Source organism: Gopherus flavomarginatus, chromosome 4 (assembly GCF_025201925.1).
Source record: "Gopherus flavomarginatus isolate rGopFla2 chromosome 4, rGopFla2.mat.asm, whole genome shotgun sequence".
Taxonomy (NCBI): Eukaryota; Metazoa; Chordata; order Testudines; family Testudinidae; genus Gopherus; species Gopherus flavomarginatus.
The window spans coordinates 36,360,690-36,375,704 of NC_066620.1; positions in this window are offsets into that span (position 1 = coordinate 36,360,690).

Here is a 15,015-nt window from a genome sequence, read left to right on the forward strand (position 1 = left end):
TCACTGAACAAGGGCCCAATTTTTCAAAGAGTTTCTAAAATGTCCCTGAAAAATCCTGCATTGGCAGGTTAGAAGATATATTTAACACACAAATATGGTTATTTACTTGTGCAGGTTCATAAAGTTTGCAGACACAGCTTAGAAGGCTCTTTGGAAATTTAGGACTAGATCCTCAAATGGTATTAATGGATATCTCCATTGACAAAGTAAAATCACTTTTTGCATTTCCAGAGCATTCTGCTTACTTGAGAGAGCTGCCTGCTGCTTTAGTAGTGGTATGTCTACCACATTCCGGAGTTGCCAGAGGTGCAGCGAATTCAGCTCTCATTGATTCAACAAGAGTTGTGGGTGCCCATGCTTCTGAAAATCACATCCTAGCAGGGCTGGATTTTGACATTGAGGCCCTGAAATATGCCAAGTGTAAGAGGTTAAAAAGAATTAATGTTATTTTCATAGAAAGGGCATTGAAAAATAAACACAAAAGCTTTATATTTGCATATATACAAAGGCAAAGTTGTAAAAATAGAATAATCTAAGTAAAACAAATGTCTTGCAATATGCCCGTTTGCATTATAAAATAGTTTCAAATTAACATATTTTTAGCTGATTTCTTAATTAGTAGCTATGAAAACTTAATATTTACAGCAACACAAAAGCAGTCACTGTTACACAGACCGGCTTACTTAATGGAAGCAGTACAACCTGCAGTATGTTTATTTGCACATCACATTAATTTTACCACTGAAATTTAAAATATTTTCTTTTGTGATTTCTGGAGAGCAAAGTCAGTGATCATGTCCTCAAATGATAAACTGTGGAGTTTGTCACAGAATGCTTATGGCAGATAACTTTTCTTGCAGCATTTTCTAGGCAGACATCTCTCTTTGCATTCACTTCTCTAACTTCTGTATCCCCCAGGACCATTAATTAATCTCCAGTAAACACCTCGAACACACAGAGTGACAACAAGCTATATGCACTAAAGAGAAAAAAAAATTACCAGAAAAAAAGACTGATAATTTCTAGACAGGCACTGAGAAAGTGAGGAAAAACTAGCCTATATTCAAGCAAATATAATGAATATTATAGGCTTCAAATCATATATGCACATGGTGAGCAAGTTATTTCAAACTAAGTACTCAGAATATTTTGATATATATGTATATGTTCCTTCACTTCTCTCAAAACTCTCTATTTATCCTTTCGTCTGCACTCTCTGATATTTACTGTGAAGGTTCCTGAAACTGACAGAGGGAAGCCAACACAAATTTATCCTCCTTAAGATCCACTTGACCCAAGTCCATAAAATGATCACGTACAAACTCAGTCATGCGAAGTATGGACAGTGAAAGAAGCAGAAAGTGGTGTGTGCGCTAAAACACACAACTGTACATATGTAAGATTAGAAGACGAAAGAACGCACTAACGCTTAAGAAACCTAAGAACTGAGCGTGCTGGACAATAAACAAAAGACGGTGGCCTTCCAGCTATTACCAGCCAAGGGGGACACTATACATGATGTCACTTCTAGGACAAGTCCCATATGAGTATGAGTTTGGCAGGATTGCTTCACAACACTGCCATCTCTGACCTCACATTTTTTCTGATTGTATTAGCAGAGAGATGTATTTATTTATTTAAATAAGTTATGAAGGCATGGTCAGAATTTTACTTGTAGCAGTTGGCCAACAAAACACGGCTTTAGGAGACTGATAGCAGAGTTACTCATAGAAATACTAATTTTACAAGTGCATTTATTGTTTTTTTTTCCCCTTAGCCTTGGTCTCCTGCCTGTCAATAATGAAAAATTAGTGAAAGGTAAGAGTAGAGTAAGGGTATTTGTGAAATCAAATGTGTATATTTTTGTCATATTTGAACGAAAATGTCTATATTTAGAGAATCTTCTTTTTCCCATATCTCCTTTATTTATCAATCAATTTTGGAAAAATTTTAAATTGAGTCAGTTTTTTCTTTTTTAGAGGCCCCTCCTATTGCAAGGCCCTACCTAAACTGTAGTTTAGTTATATTATATCTTAATATGGCCCTGTATCCTGTGTATCTTATGTCAGGTACCCACAATTATTAGATATACTCAGAAATGTAGGGAAATAGGCTTTCATCTCTGTACCATCTTTACAATGGCAACAACAATATTCCCCAACCTTGCTAAATGGTTGTGTGGGGCCCACATACTATGGTGATGATGGTATAGTATATCTATATTTTTATATAGCATATCTATATTTTTAAAATCTGTCTTCTACAAAGACGACACAGTTCTAGTTCAAAATGACAAAGAGTCCTGTGGCAACTTATAGACCAGGGGTAGGCAACCTATGGCACGTATGCCGAAGGCAGCACGTGAGCTGATTTTCAGTGGCACTCACACTGCCCAGGTCCTGGCCACCAGTCTGGGGGGCTCTGCATTTTAATTTAATTTTAAATGAAGCTTCTTAATATTTTTAAAACCTTGTTTACTTTACATACAACAATAGTTTAGTTGTATATTATAGACTTATAGAAAGAGACCTTCTAAAAACATTAGAATGTATTACTGGCACGCGAAACTTTAAATCAGAGTGAATAAATGAAGACTCGGCACAGCACTTCTGAAAGGTTGCGACTCCAGTTCTAGACTAACAGAAGTATTGGAGCATAAGCTTTCGTGGGTGAATACCCACTTTGTCAGACGCAGTTCTAGTTCAGTTGTCAGTCTGTCTGATATCATTATATCCACATAAACAATTGCCCATAACAATAGGCTGATTTGTATTCTTACACTAAATAATGCACATCAAGAGACATGCAGTAATCCCAGTGTTTAGGACACATACATCATAGCATGAACTGGACACACCACCTAGTGCTACTCACTGAATATATGGCTAATATATATATATATATATATACACACACACATAAAAAAAACCCAACCCTGTGTTGAACCAAGACCACCAATACACTAGAATGCTCAAAGTTGTAAATGGGGATTGCTTTTTCTTTGGATTAAAGGTTAACATGGGAATTTGGAGCTAACTGAATTTGGGGTTGTTAACAGAAGCACAAAGAGGAAGCTGTGGATGTTTACTGAATGTCCTCCTGGGATGGATTGTGTACCTCACCCAGACAATGAAAGGGTCAGTGTGGGCCTGGCTGTACATGGAGGATTGGCCTGTCTTAATTATAGCTGGAGAAGAAGCTGGGTGGCTCTTATAAAGAGAGGAAATGCAGAGTAAGAAGCTGCAGGGGCAAATGTTGCAGTCACTCTGGGACTAGAGTGGAGAGACTAGGGAAAGGTCAAGGAGGAAGCCTAGGGGAAGAATTGCTCCTGAGTTCTCCACCTGAGTAGAGAAGGTTGGCAGGAGGCCAGGAGGAAGACAGAGCAACCGTTGATGTGAATCAGACTCCAGTGGTGAGGAGCCCTGAGTAAAATGGCAGGATCTGGGTGTCAGGGAGAGAGCCCTGGGAGTGCTCAATTAAGGAATATAGCAAGGGACCCTTAAGAGGCATGAAAGGTCAAGTCTGAGGAAGGCAAAAGTTGGCTTAACTTTATGCTCTTGGTTTGGGATTTATTGGAGGATTCCAGGGGAGTCCTGCCCCTGAGTGAAGGGTGAATTTACAGAGGCTATGGGAGAGGCCTGCTGACAGGCATGGTAGGAAGCAATTCAGGGAGGCAGCTGCAAGGAGCCTGCTGGCATGAACCCAGTGAGTGGCTCTCAGAGCCCAGCTTCCAGCCAAGCAGGAAAGCCTACACTGCTATCTTTAGCCCCACAGTGGAAGCCTGAGTCAGTTGACCTGGGCTCTGAGACTCACTGCCATAGGTTTTTGGTTTTGGAAACCTCCTTGCCACTGTCAATGTACCCTGAGACTACATCTCTGGGATCCCCCCCATCCCATCCATATTAATGATATGTCCAACTCAGTTTTGACACAAGTGTTTCCCTTTGGGCACCTGTGATAGCAAATCTTTGCAGTGATATGGAAACAATGTCTTTGAAACAAAGCACATTTTATATGTTCTGCACAGGTACATGGCCTTTAGGAGAATGGGTTACCACAACAAGAGACCTAGAGGCAGACTTCCTTACCTGAGTTCTGAGAGGTCCAGCTTACTCCCATCTTGGAGTCGGGAAAGCCTACCTCTCCTGCTTGCAGCAGCCTCCCTCTACCAGTCAGGGTGTCAGCTTCCATCTGCTGACAACCCACTCTCCCTCCTCTGTTCCGAGGCCAGGACATTGTCGTTTTAGGACTTTCTCTGATCCTAGGCTCAAACTTGGGAAGAGTAAACTGTTCTGGCCCTGGTGGAGCCAGGTAGGGGATATTCCTCAAAACAGTTTTCCATGGTTTCCTCCAGGACTGTGTCTTGTCTTTTCGTTTCCAGTTTATTTCTGCCTTATCACCATCCTTTGATTTGACTCCTGGCAGTCAACTTGATTAATATGAGTCAGGTAATCTGAGGGGAAAATCATATTCATAAAACATGGTACTCTTAACCCCCTCATTTGCCACATCCAGACAATTTGTTTGGTCCTATAAAAATGTTGGCTTTGCTGTTTAATCCCATTATCTCTGCATTGATCCCAGACAGACTAGGGACAAGAGTTTGATCAGCAACTAAAACTTTCTTTGCTTTAAAGCAGTGGGACAGATTCTCCTCCCTGATAAGGCAGCCATGTGCCATTCTAGTAGAGCAATGCAACCTTATAGCTGGTCTAAGTGGCCAGCTAGGGATATCCTCAGCACTGGGGAATCTCTGAGTTGAAAATCACTGGCTCTATGGAGTATTCTAGATAGGGAAGAGAGATGTCAGGAAAGCACTGTGTTCAGCAATGCCTGACCAGAATGACAGCCCCTTCAGAGTCATTGCAGCTAGCTCCAGTTAGCCTCAACAGAATTTACTCCCAGCAGCCCTGGGGATCAGGGAACACAAAATTGATCTCGGGCACTGAGCACAACTCAGCCAGTGTTTAGTTATATTACAGTGCTGTGTAACTTTATATGCAACACATCATTCTTCAGCTTTCTAGGCTCCATGTCTGTTTTGTTTTTAAACACACACATGCAGACATTCATTTCCATGTAACCAGATGTTTAATTACATGATGATTAGTAACAAATCCCATTTCCCCTTGCCTGCTGGATTGCCAAGGAGCTAGTATAGCATACAACACCCTTACATTTGACAGATATTCCAACACATTGCACACGTTTGGAATTCAGTAGAATGAATTTCATTGCTCCAATTACATCTGAGAAACAGGGATTCGAGGGCTCAATACATAAAATTTAATTAAAATGATCCAGACGGAATGTTCCGTCTGGAAGAGGTTAGGCAATCTTAGTTTAAGATTCCCAACCCCATTTCATTTCAATCCAGAAGATAAATATTTAAATAAATACATTTAGATAAATATTACAAGATCAAACTAGCTAGGGACATTAATGGAAACAAGAAAACATTCTACAAATACATTAGAAACAAGGGGAAGACCAAGGACAGGAGGCCCAGTACTCAATGAAGGGGGGGAGGGGGAGGGAAGACAACAACAGAAAATGTGGAAATGGCAGACGTGCTTATTGATTTCTTTGTTTCGGTTTTCACCAAGAAGGGTGGTGCTGATTGTACGTCTAACATAGTGAATGCCAGTGAAAATGAGGTAGGATCAGAGTCTAAAATAGGGGAAGAACAAGTCAAAAATACTTAGACAATCAGATGTCTTTAAATCAGATTTTTTTTTAATAAAATGCTTTTTCAGCGAAAAAACCTATCTAAAAGATAGTTTTAATTAAGATGCAATATCTTTGAGCTATAATGTATCATGGAATAGGGATTATAAATTCTAATTCTATAGTATAAGACAATATATTCATGTAACATTTAAGAAAAATTTTGTAAATGAGTTCCAATAGTTCATGGATTAGAGACCCAATCTTATGGGGTTCCAGGGGTTTCTGTATAGATTATTTAGGTTAATCTTTCTATCTACGCAATGGGACTCAGTGCTCAGTCTAGAAGATACCATCAGAGATGCTTAGTTTTGCAGTTCTCAAACTGTGGATTTGTGTCTCCAGAGATAACATGCTTGTTAACAGCAAAAATGTTTTAAAATAAATATATAGAGAAGAGAAATAACAGACATCAACTCTATTGTCCTTCTGCAAATTTGTGTACACACAGTCAATCCCTTACCTCTCTAAAAAAGTGCTAAGTTTAAAAAGTTAGATAAATAGAAGATTGTTGGAGGTGGAATAGATCTGGACAAGGAGAAGAAGTCTGGAGATAAATGTGAGAAGGGAGCGACAGGCAGTAGAAACAAAAGTGAAATTGTTTGAGCAGCATATTCCAGAAGTCTTGAGGTCTTTCTGAGTGTAGCCTTCATTGATTTAAGATCTACCATACCATTCTCTCACTAGAAGGGAAAACCTATAATGGCAGCAGGCCACAAAAGAGACCCAGTTTGGGAATATTTTAATGAAGTTCTGCTATCGGTGGGTAAGACAGGCACACGTGCAAAAGGCAAACAGTCCAACAAAGAAATGCAAGGTCTGGTTGCCTGAATGAAACATCATGAGAAGGTTTCCTTCTCAGGAGAAAGCTGCATTGAAGATGATGAAAGGACCATGTCTGAACATGCAGGATCTTCAGATTGGTAAACATTTTTATTTTGTACTTCTTTCTTGAGGACGGCCTGTCTTCCTTCTGGACTATTCTTGAATTCTCATGTTTGAGCAAAAAATATAGTTGTGATAAAAAATATATAGTTGAAATAGGCAGATCTTCCTTTTACAGTTTCATCTTTAAAGTGGTACTGAGTGTCAGTGAATGCAATGAGTAATACTAAATGAGCAGTATGGTAATAATAATTAAATAACTGCATTGACTCACATTGTTTAGGAGAATACATCCTCAATATACAGGATTCTGAAGACTATCCACCTTCAAGATCGCCATTATTTTCTATAGTTTCAGAGTTATCTGCCAATGCTAGTGTTTCATTCACATCATGTATGTTACATAGCCACAGTATATCACCTGTAGCAAAAAGAAAAAAAACCCTCCATCATCCAGAAACAACCATAGGTAAGTTTGTGATAAGATCTAGCAGATTACAAAAAGAGGTAATTGACGAAAAAATTGCCCAGTGTGTTTATGCAACAAACTCTTCTTTCCATATGATTGAGAACCCACACTTCATTAACATGGTTCAGTCATTAAGATCAGGAAACAGTCCACCCAACAGAGCAGATGTCACAGGCTCATTCTGACTCTGGCTTCCCCCTGGTTCAGGACAACCTGCCTTTGCCCCCAGGTTTCAATGCCCCAGCTACCCAGACTTCTTTCTGGCTTTCTAAAGTTTCAGGCCTTCCTCGCGTCTCTCAACCATTAGCCCAAGAAACAAAACACCCAGTTTCTTTTCATCTGCATCTTCTTCCTGGTCTCCTTTTCCCCTCTGCTCCCACCTTTAGGAGGGCCCAGCTGCATTTGATCACCAGTTAGGCACACACCTCCAAGTGCCACCCCATGGCCTAACTGGGCTCAGTCTCCACTTAAACCCCAGCCTGGCTAACTAGAGGTTATACACCTGACCCAATCACATGGCCCATTCCCTTTTATTACAGTGATTTACTAGCACATCAGCTAGAAGTTACACAGTAGCCCAAAAGCAATTCATTGACTTGTATTACCAATTTCACTGGCAGCCAAAATCCTAGTTGTCCAAAAGCAGCTAACAATTAGTGTCTTCACTACAAATGACTGGTGACAGCTGTCCTTGCTTAGACTATAAGCTCTTTGGGCAGGGGCCATCTTTTTGTCTCAGTTTGTACAACACCTGGCACCTATACACTACTACCCTGCAAATAAATAACTACAGATGTGTATTCTAAATATCACTGAGTTTATCCAAGTACACAGAGCTACAGGATCATCTGGCAGATTATAAAGAAAAAATGAACTAGTTAAGAATCCCTATTTGCTATATGGATAGATCTGAAAAGTAGCAGTCCAAGGGATTGAGGCTGAAACACAGCCCTCATTCAATCAGAAAGGGAGCCTGGCAAAGGAGGCAGCTGCTGTGCTTCCCAATTTACCTGGAAGCAAATGGTGTTGAAGAGAAATTGGAGAGGGTGAAATCCTCCTCACTGCTACATGTGGCAAGAGCAGAGCCTTGGAGAGCTACCATACATGCCAGTGCAAGCATAAAGATGACTGCAAATTGCTAGACAAATTCATTCAAAAAGTTCTGGAACACTGCGATCCATGCAGTAGTAAGACAGGCTCATTTTCCTGACAAAATTCAGCTGTGTTGATTGACCGTTATGTTGCAAACCCATACAATTAAGCTAAGTTATGGGAATCTTAACAGTCAGAGTATTATTTATGTGTATTACAGTAGCACCTACAGGCCCAGTCAGTGAGCAAAGCCTTGTTGTGGAAGGCACTGTATATGGATAACAAAAAAGGCTGTCCCTGCCTGAATGAAATTAGATGCCAACTTATTGGCAGAATCGCTGATAACCAGGTCAAAGCTGCCCTCCAGTCTGTTTTATTGATTGGCTGTTAAGAGTATGTTATTTTGGACTGATTTTTTTTATTATTAGCTTAGATTTTCAACAAAACTGAACAAAAGGGAAGGACAAGGGAAAATATAATAATCAACACTAGAGTTTTTAATAACCCTGGTACACGTTAGGGGGCTATAGCTAGGAAATGAAGAGTAGTCTCTGACCAGCCTGCCTGTGTGTCATTCTTTATTACAGACTCATTTAAAATATCTTATTTAGTTAGTTAAACAAGCAGGAACTTTTGTTCATGTAAAAAGTCTTTGTACATCCTGGCATCTCATTTGATTTCTTTTGATAGGGAAAATAGTAAAAGAAAGGTCAAGAGCAGTGTGTTTTTCTCCGTGTACTGAGGTTGGACCAAAGCCTGCGATAATTCTTTATTGTATTCTTGTTTAAGTGCACACGGTAAACCAGCCTCTATTATTTTTGGATAAATCAACTCTCATTGCACTCCTTATTTTGCTTGCTGGAATTCTTTGAGATCATCAAAACAGGCCTTGCATCATTAGTTATAAAGATGCACATTAGCTCCTCAGACTCTGCTATGAGACCATCTCAACGTGAGCCACAGCCATGTTCTATTCTCAAGGGAGAAGCATTAAGCACTGGAAAGTATGCAACAGTAATAGCACAGACCCTTGGGCTTAAATTAAGAACCAGATCCTCAGCTGGTGTAAATCAGAAAAATTCCATTGACGCCACGCAGCTACACTAATTTATGCCATCTGAGGGTCTATCCCTTATGGTATAGATTAAAGCAAACTGTAATCCCACAGTTATTCACAGCAGATAGGTGAGCAGCACTCCAGTTACTCTGATTAGACGTACTGTAACATTATATTTAACAATCCAATCTTTAAAACAAGAAATAAATTGAGGCTTCTGAAAGACTTTCCTTCTAGAGATTAATTTTCTCCCTGGAAGACTCAAAGCAAAGAAATCCAGTCATTAAATTGGTTGTTGTAAATTAAAAAATATATATATAGAAATCAGGACCACTTACTATTCAATCTACTTTTTTTTTTAATGAATTGAAGCGAAGTCCCTCACTATTACTGTGGAATAAAAAGCTGATTAAAAATAAGTCTTAACTTTTCCCTAGACATTGTAACAGCAGAGGTGTCATTATGGGAGCCTGCAGAATCTAACCAGCTGAGTGCCTTCCAGCATCAACATGGAATTTTTTCCCACAAGACTTAACCCCTTGACAAAAAGGGCTAACCAGCCACCTAAATATTTTCTAATCTTTTTGGTCTGTAGTCCACTTAGTAAATGTTATGTTTTAATGCAAAATGAACACACACACTTAATTTAAATTAAGAGAAAACCACTAGAACAAAACTGATTCTGGTGAGTTGAGTGCATGTTTGTGTCCTCCATAAAAGCTGCAGCTGCAAATCTAAAAACAAAATAGCAGCTGTGTGCTGCACATAGGGAGAGTGAGCAGTATACCTGCTGGTAAGTGTGTGTGTGTGTGTGGGGGGGAATCAGGCTCTCGTTCATGACTTTTGTCTGTTAAGGGCTATGCATGTTTATAGTACTCAATAAATACATCACATGCTTACATAGACAGAAGTGATTACCAAATCCTGTGTCTCAGCATAGAGATATGTAGAAAATACAGGCCAAATTGCTATCAAAGCAATCATTGTGAAAACATCTCACAGCATTTCATCATTTAGTGTCACTCCCTTATGCATTATTTACACTCATCCTATGCAGCGTATCTAGCTTTTGGGGCTTGTTCTGCCTAGGCACTCATAACATCTTCGTCCATCAGTACCTGAAGACCTAATGGTAGTGAATTATTCCCACAATACCCTCGTGAGGTAGGGAAGTATTATTGTCCCCATTTTACTGATGGACCTTGAAGCATGAGTGATTAAGTAACTTGCTCATAGTCACACTAGAAGATTGCAGTAAAGCCAGGAATTGAACGTAGCTCTCCCACATCCCACACCAATGGTTTTAAACCCTAAGCACACCCTTTCTCTCCCTGATCTAGGCATTCCACACCCATTTACATCAAAGGGAGACATACATACAACAAGTATACAGGTTAAGTAAAATCCTTCTGGGTTCTTTCAACTTTACGTTGTAGGCTTTAAACGTAGAAGAATGTGCAATTTTAGACTCCGCTCCAGAAAGGGATTCCACTCAGGCAGGCCTCTGGGTGCATGCAGCTGTGCAGGATCATGGCCTTTGTTTATCAGATGTGCACAGCTCCCAGCTGCTTTGGAAAGCCAAGCTACATTTTATAATGAATCTTCATTATTTAAGTTAGTTAGTGATGCAAGTGCCTTGGATGCTGCCCTTATGAGAGCTAAAAACAATTAAGCAATTGACATAAAATGAGGGGGAAGAGCATGTTTCAGCCAGTGCAATACACACAATAGCAATTCTACAATGGAACAGGTTAATTATTGTGTAGCTTCTACAATATTGAGTGAGTGTCAAGCAACTGCCTGCTATGCTCATTTGTGAGAACTAAAAGAAATCAGGAAACAGCATGGAAGTAAGAAAACATTGCAAAGATGGCTCCAAAGCATTAATTTTGAAGTTAGAAATATTTAAGCCAGTTTGTTAGAAATGCTCACACTACTAGCTAGGGCGTGGCTGTGATGGGGGTAGAAGTGGAGCGGTAAGCAAAGGGAGTGGAAGGATCTCAACTTCCTTCCTTCCCTCTCCTTTCCTTTGTTATGCTCCAGAGCATGGGTGGGATAGGGGTCACCAGCTGCATCTGGGGTCTATCCAATGCATTGATGCTGCCACCACCACCATTGGACAGGGTGGTGTTGCTGTGGCCAGGTGATTGGCTCCCAGTTGGGGGACCTCGAGAGGGGGGGTTGATGGAGTTTGCTGCCTGGGTAGAATAGTATTGTGGGTTTTGTTTCAGTCCCACTTTTCCCACCCTTAATCTAGTAGCTGGGTCTCTAGTGATGCTAGGCTGACTGCCAGTTTTGGTGTCTGCAAGGGATTTTTCACCTTTGGAAAAACTGGAAAATAGCCATGTGGGTTTTTCACTTTCCATCAGCCATCCAACAAGTCTAGTTTTGGGGGGTTTCAGTTACAATCACTGCAACTTTGTCAGGTTACCAGTGGGTTTGGTGGGTTAGTAATGGTCTGACTCAGATTTCTGCAACCCCATGGGTTGCTTGAACACTGGTCACAGGCATAGCCTTGCACAGTGAGAGGGTACACCTCTAAGTCTCATCCTAGGTCATGGCCATGGCTCCCCTCATCAGGCTTCCCTATTCACATGCATAATCATTTCCCCTCTAATACACTTACTGGTTAGGAAATATGGATAAAGCTAAAGTTTTTTTTAAAATGCCATTTATTTCCATTAGTGTGTGGGTGACCTGTCAGACTGCACTTTCAATGCATCACATTATCTCCAGCAGTGAAGATTAATGTTATCTCACAGTATAGTGGTAGGAAATATATCTTAGAGAATTAGAGTTGAAAAACTACTGCTATTTCAGTTGAAAAAATGACCAAGAATAGGATACAGAAATGAGCATGCTTTTTATTCTGCATTTCTAGTTGATTTTGAAAGGGAAAACCTACTCCAGCCAGAGCACCTAGGTCAATATCACAAACCTTAATGGTATTAGAAGCGGACATTGATCTGAAATGTAAAATGTTATATATAAAAGTTGGAGGAAGTGAGCTGCCCCAGTGTTTTTAATACCCAACTTGTCTTAACGCGCAATGGGGAACAGGTGGAGTCCCCTGAGCCATAAGAGTGCGTTCAAATCACAAGAGAGTAGTTCAGCTAATAACATTTGTTTTTGGGTGGGAGAAATGGAGATACTGAACTAGACTTTTTGCTACATGACACGGGGCAGAAGCCTTAGGCCTTGAGCATATGCTTTGCACGCTGCCGTTTTGGTGCTGCTCTTTGGCAAGAGAGAGCTCAGTTTGCATAGCCAGTGCTTGAGTTTCAATGTGATTGTATTTCATTGTAATGTACAGCTGGCCAGGATTGCTTATGGCAGGATTATAATGACCAACATTCAAAACCGTTCTCTTTGTTCCTGCTTGAGTCATGCTTCTGGTGGGTGACTACCCATAAGGTCAGGCTTTGTGTACCAATTCTACTCTGTACACATTCCATCTTCTAGATAATGAAACTAAGGCTATGTCTACACTGCAGAGTTTTGTCGCCAAAAGTTATGCCGTTTTATTTAAAGCGCTTTAATTAAACCACTGTTGTATGTCCACACTATACTCCTTGTGTTGGCAGAGTGCATCCACACTAGCAGCTCCTGTATTGAAACAGAGAGCAGTGCATTGTGGTAGCTATCTCACTGTGCAACTGGCCACAGGATGCATTGGGAAGGGTTTGCAATGCTTCGTGGGACAGGCACAGCATCACATGATGCAAGTTTCTCAATCCCATCATTCTATGGGGAACCTACTAGATTGCCAGCTGCTTTTCAACTAAAGTGTGTGTGTAGGGGAGGTGGGAAAGTGTGTGACAAGGAGTGTCTGTATGTGTGACAGTGTGCGAGAGAGTGGGTAAGAGTGTTTATGTGAGAGTGTTTGTGTGTCAGGGGAGAGCGAGGGTGTCAGCATGCTGTCTCTTAATTTCAGACAACTCCTGGAAGCAACTAGTCCTGAGGTGGGGGAAAGGGACACCCCCAACATCAGCCCCCACCTCCCTCCCTGGCTCTGCACAGCAGTCTATCTCTCTTTCTCCCTCACACATACGCATCCCTGCTTGCCTCCACGTTCCTAGTGTGGGAGAATGCAGCATTCCACATTAATGATTTGCTCTTTGTTGCCCAGAACAGAGCCACACTTACAGCTGTCAGAACTTCCCAGAGCTTTGAAGTGGGGGAGGGATGCATGCCTGCAGGGCAGCCAAGTTCAAAACAGTGAGCAGAATGGTCACGGTAGGCATCATGTGATACTGGGGGAGGCCAGTTATGGTGATACAACAAACAGCAGCATCTACACTGACACTGTGTCGCTTCAAGCTTGATGTAAAAGAGTTTATGCCTCTCATTGAGGTGCATGGGCAGTGGGTGAACAAGCTGTTCGGGGAGGCTAGCGCCGGGCCCCTCCACATTTCCCCCCCACCCCCCCAAGCCCAGAGCACCCTCACTGCAGCTACCGGCCTCTCAGCCCAGGCTGCCCCAGTGCCTCCAACCCCAGCCCTGTGGCCAATTGGAGCAATGGAGTCAGTACTCGGAGCAGGGGCAGGGGCAGCGCGCACAGACTCCTGGCCTCCCCCAGGGGCCACAGTGACATGCTGGCCACTTCCGGGAGCAGCATGGGGCCAGGGCAAGCAGGGAGCCTGCCTTAGGTCTGCTATGCTGCTGACTGGGAGATGCCAGAAGTAAGTGCTGCCTAACTGCAGCCCTCACCCCCTCCTGCACCCAAACTCCCTCCCAGAGCCTGCACCCCTACCCCAGACTGGAGCCCCCCTCCAGCATCCAAACTCCCTCCCAGAGCTTGCAGCCTGCACCCCCTCCTGCATCCCAGAGCCCCCTCACATACTCCAAACTGCTGGGCTCCAGCCCAGAGTCCACTCCCCAACCCCCTGCCCAGTGAAAGTAAGGAAGGATGGGGGACAGCGAGTGACAGAGAGAGGGAGAAAAGAGTGAGTGGGGAGGGGCAGGGCCTCGGGGAAGGGGATGGTAAGGGTGTTTGGGTTTGTGTGATTAGACAGTTAGTAACCCTAGCTGCTGATTGCTTTGGCAATTTTTATCCTGTTCCTAATTTTCCTTCCCCCGGCCACACCTCCAAGATTCAAATACACATGATTTCCTAAACAGGAGACTCTCCCAATGAAACCAAACTTCAGCCTGTGGTGCCGTAATAAGTTATTCTTATTACTAATAACTATAACTAATAAGTTATGTATTCTTATTAGGGCTGATGATTAATTGCAGTTAACTCATGTGATTAACTCAAATTAACTATGATTAAAAAATTAATCATGATTAATTGCATTGTTAAACAATAGAATACTAATTGAAATTTATTAAATATTTGGATGTTTTTCTACATTTTGAAATATTGATTTCTATTACAACACAATACAAAGTGTACAGTACTCACTTCATATGATTACAAATGTTTGCACTGGTAAAAATACTATTTTTCAATTCACCTCCTACAAGTACTGTAGTGCAATTTCTTTATCATGAAAGTGTAACTTATAAATGTAGATTTTTTGTTACATAACTGCACTCAAAAACAAAACAATGTAAAACTTTAGTGCCTACAAGTCTCCACTCAGCCCTACTTTTTCAGCTAATTGCTAAAACAAACAAAGATTGTTTAGATTTACAGGAGATACTGCTGACTGTTTCTTATTTACAATGTCACCTGAAAGCGAGAACAGGTGTTCACATGGCACTTTTGTAGCCAGCATTGCAAGGTATTTATGTGCTGGATATGCTAACCATTCATATGCCCCTTCATGCTTTGGCCACC